This window comes from Molothrus ater, chromosome 13 (assembly GCF_012460135.2).
Source record: "Molothrus ater isolate BHLD 08-10-18 breed brown headed cowbird chromosome 13, BPBGC_Mater_1.1, whole genome shotgun sequence".
In the NCBI taxonomy this organism is placed as follows: domain Eukaryota; kingdom Metazoa; phylum Chordata; class Aves; order Passeriformes; family Icteridae; genus Molothrus; species Molothrus ater.
The window spans coordinates 17,423,700-17,428,710 of NC_050490.2; positions in this window are offsets into that span (position 1 = coordinate 17,423,700).

Sequence of the window (5,011 nt, forward strand, 5' to 3'; positions counted from 1 at the left end):
CAGGTTCACCTTTCCTCCTCAAGCTCATGCACTGACCCAGATACAAAAATGACCAAACAGAGGCTGCATTTTAGGCTCTATTTACTACTAATAAAAAAGGGGGGTGGATATGAATATTCTTGGTACACAAACAGAAACTGGAACATTTGGGTTCAGTCATGAGAAAAATGTACAACCAAAAGTTGCAGTAAGGTTTTGGACTCTAAAAATTTGAGAGGAAGGAGACTAGATTTCAAGACATTACTGCTAAAGGGTAATAGGGGGAAAAATGCTGTTTCCATTGCTCAGTAGCAAACTTCACAAACATCACTGAGAGAACATTCACTGTTCAACCAGCAGTTGTGTTTAGAGCTGCTGCTGATGGTTTCTAGCAGACTGGCCAGGCTTTGGCTGGGCTGTACTGAATGCTGTGCTAAAGACTTTGTTCCTGTTTATGTATCATATTTCCTGTATGAGTGTTCACTTGTGAAGTTTAAAACAATTAATGGCTAATGTTACTACTTGGAAAAACCTGATTTACAAGCTGTTGACAAATGATGTGTTTAGAATATACAATCTTTATATATATTGGTAGAAGTGGGTGATAGAGAAGTGTGCTTTTTCTATATGGCAAAACATGAGGTTTTTTTACCATAGTGAATAACAAAAATTAGAACCTTTGAAAGAAAAATTAGCACAGCACAGAACAGGCTCTGCTGTGTCTTTTCCCAGACAGGCTGGAGTAAACCATTTAAATTCTCTTTGCTCAAGTCTTTCCCTTCTGCTTTGGCTGGGGCTACCACTACCTCAAAGGTTTTATCCTGCTCTGGAAATTGGGATAGACTAAAGTTTGCTTTTTCCTTTATCACTGGCACACTGAGTCTCTGCTGTAGGATTCTACTCCTTGACTTATTAGCCAAAGTAAAGCTCAGCATGTGATTTAATCCCAGGGCAATAAGAAACAAAGCAGGTATGTGCACTGCTTTATGAAACCATGCTACCAGGAGTTCTTCAGCCAGTGCATTCCCCAGGGAACCACAACGTGCAGCTGGAACAGCAAAACACTGGGCTCCAAAGCTCTGCTGACTTTTATTGGGATGTCTCCAGCTGTCTAGTGAAGAAGTCAGAGCTCCAGCTGTTTCCTCCACATCTGGGCTCTCTAGTGCTGCTGGCTGCTGTTTGTGAGGTCCCAGGTAAGTTCTGAATGTTGTCATGTTTGCAAAAAGGATGTTTGGCCATCTCCAGAGGTGCTTGTAAAGGGTCTGGAAGCATTTCTGAGCCTTCTTCAGACTTGCAGGTTTCTCATGTGGTGGAGTTGGTGTGTGCTTAAAACAAGTGGGTTTGAGAGTGATGGGTGCTACAGGGTCAGTATTTCCCTCACTTTTGCCTTTATGTTTTTACAGACCCCTCAGCATCCATTAAATAGTCCTAAAAGGAGTGAGAAATGTGAATGAAAAGAAGCTCATAGGCAGTAGGTTATACAAGAGTAAATACTTCTAGGAGAAAATGTAGGTCTGTAAGTAACTGATCTACAGCAAAATCATCTATTTTTTAAAGACCACAAAATTTGCCATCATTCTTCTATTCTGACTTGCAAAAATAGAGTTTATTTGCAGTCTTAATAGACTCCAAATAGATCATCTCCTGTTCTGTCACGAGTAACTGAAGTTAATGGAAGCGTTCTGCTAAATTCTGTCCTCATTTCTGACTTGGACCATTGTAACTCCACTGAAGGTGGTGGTTACTCAACATTTAATCTGGTGTGAAAGAGCAAATAATTGCTTTGAATGGTCAGCTTGCAGTCCTGCTCCTTGTTTTGTGGCCTAATGAGGAGAGTATTTTTGGAAGGCTTTTGTGAAACACTTTGTGAAGGAGCACTAGGAGGGATTCTGGAGCTCAAGCCAACTTTATAGGCAACCAGCAGACAATTTTATTTTTCTCCTGAAAACATTGCCTGTTTTGCTAGAGTTACTTAAACTCTGATAGCTAGTTCTGAGCTGGTGAAAAATTTGAGTTTGATGTTCCATCCATATCTTGACAAACAGCAGATTGAAGTAGATCTGCAATGAAATGTAAGCTCATTTTATTTTAAAGAATTAATTTGAAGCCATTAGAGATCAAATTTTATATATATTAGCATAACAGCAAGTTCTTACATTCTTTGCTGAGTGTATGACTGCTTGCAGTCTCCACAGTACAAGGTGGTGAGTTTGAATAGCATCTCTGGATGCTCTGGGTCTGGAACTGTCAGATCTGCCTTTGTCCATGGTAAGTCAAAGATGATGCTGGAAAATGTTAGTTACTGTCCATGTCTTGTCCACCTACAAGCCAATACAAGTGGGATTTTTAGGTTCTCATCTGTTCCTGCCTGACTATAGCATTTGCATGGAGTAGTAGAAATTTAGATTCAGCTTCATCTAATGGCTGATTTTCAAACCTCAGAGTACCCAAGTGCAGGATGTGGGTTACTGAAAATGACTTCCAAGCCGTGTCTGTCTTGAGCAGCCCAACTTGAGATCCATCTCCTGGCTCTCTTGGATATTGCTTGTCTCATAATGGGTTTTAATATAGCTGCTAGGAAGCAAAACCAGCTAATTTTTAGAGAGCAGTCAGTCTGAAAATAAAGTGCCCAGGATGTTTGGTAAGAGGATGAAGTTTAGATGTGTGTGGGATTGTGTGAGGGAGAGAGCAGAAAATGTGCCTTTTGATCTTACAGAAATGTTTGGTATGTGGGTTGTTGGGCTTAGAAGTTTGAACATCCTTAATATAAAATAATCTGTGTGAGTATTTGAATCTGTTCCTTTTCAACTTTGTGTGAGTTATTTAATGGTTAGTGAGCCAGAAAAAAATCACTGGTTTCTGATGGTTCAGGCACCCTCCTGATGAGTGGAAGACTTGAATTAAAAGTTCCCACTCTGAACCAGGCAAAGCAATTAAGGATGGGGATTTGTACTCACATTCCCACCTTTTAGTGCTGTGATTACAGGTTTGTTAAAATTGTGCCACAGAGAGAGAAAATACCAAAACTGTTACACAATTTCCGAGGCTGACCCCAGAAGGTCGTTCAAAGCAGGTTCCCAGCTGGATGGAGCCCAGTCCTGATGTCTGCTTCTCTTGTGAACAAATGACTGAAGCTCATGGGGCATTTTTGTCCCTACTTATCTGTAATCCACCTGGGAAAATTAACCCAGGCCTCTTCTGGTTCCCTGAACACCTTCCCTTGAGCTCTGGTGTGTTTGTGTTTGGGTGCCACATCCTTGGAGGTGCTCCAAGCCAGGCTGGATGGGGCTGGGAGCAGCCTGGGGTAGGGGAAGGTGCCTCTGCCCCTGGCAGGGGGTGGAATGAGATGAACTCTCAGGTGCCTCCCAACCCAGCCCTGTCTGTGATTCTGTGGGCACCCACCTCCTTCCAGCTCTTGTCTTTGGTATCAAAGACTGACTTTCCTTCTTCACAACTTGTGTTCCACACCTCACTAAGGAGGGTGGGGAATGAGACTTTGCTTGCTCCAAAGACCATCCAACAGGTGGATTGAAAGGTGTCTAAGTGAAAAAATCCTATGTGATGTCAGTTTTTATGATATTCCTTAGGACTTTGCTTTCTTGGCTAAAGAGTCAATACTTTTTTTCATAAAACCAAAATATCTTACCCTGCGTTTTCATTGACTTCCATTCCAGTGTTTCATTCCAGATCACTGATTATCTTATGTTTTTTTAAGACTCTAACACTTAGCAAAGTTCTTTCACATCACAACCAGTTAGTATTTTAATGAATCAAACTGATTAAGGGCACCAAAAAACGTTACAGTGACATATCTGCATTATTAGTCCTATATCCTGTAACTCTGCTTTTAATTTGTTCATGTCCAAGTAAATTAAATTAAGGGGCTGTTTTAGGAACCTCATCAGTTGTTTTCAGCCAATAGTAGAAAACATTTTAATGATACCAAATAAGAGTTCTTTGAAAGGTGTCCAGATAGGGGCAGTTTCAATCTTATCTGATAAATAGCTTCAGATTGTCTTTGCTGCAAATTGAATCTTGTGGTTTGTGTTTTCTTCTTCCCGAGCTTGGGTACACTGATTATTTTTTTCCTCAAGCCATTTTGCCAGAATTTTTGAAATCTGCCATTTTGAGCAAAGAAGAACTTTGCTCAACTTGAATTGCTTTCTTGATTCATTGATCCTCCTTCAGTCTTGATAAGAGAAAAACTTTTAATGAGAACAGACTCCTTCTTTTAAAGGGCATTTTTTATGCCCCCTATATTTTGCCCAGTTGTTCAATATTTTATCCAACATTTAGTTAATTTGTAGTTGTCTTGTCAATAAAGTGGCTTTTTACCAGATAGATGGAACATAACAGTTATTAGTTGTATTGGTATACAGCTGAACTTGCTGGCTTTGAGTATTTCCTGTGCTTCATAAATACTTGTATAATCTGTTGTGCAGGCTCAGCTGTTCTTAATTCTAATGTGATTCATATTGTGCTTAGAAATCTGACATTCTTGGCTTGTCAGAAATATTAATATATGTTAGTGCCATATCTATCGAAAATTGACATGTTTTGTGCAGGGCCTTAATTTTCACTTCTTTATATTGCAGCGTTCCATATTGAGCAATGCAGCTTTGTTTGCTTTTAAATTTCCCTCTCACCTTCAGCCCTGAGAAACCAGAAATAATTAGATTATATCTTTCTCTTGGCTCGCATAGTTTTCACTTGTAGTGAATTATGCCATGCAAAACTATCCCTCCAGTGAGAATTTGGTTGTCATTGTTAAGAGCTACATCTGGACTGTGTAATACTTCGTGTGTCGCACTACAAAGAGTCTTTGCCCGTGGCTCAGTCAGAGCTATACCTCACCATTCCACCAAGAGCTGGAATTGCTCTTTCCTCTGGCAAAAGTGCCACAATTCACCTCCCCAGGCCGTTCTGCTGTGGATAAGGCTGCTGGACAGACAAAAATGTTGCTCTAAACCTCCAAAACTGAAATGACCCTAACTCTTAACAGCTCAAAGTATTACAGGAGTGTTGACCTCCA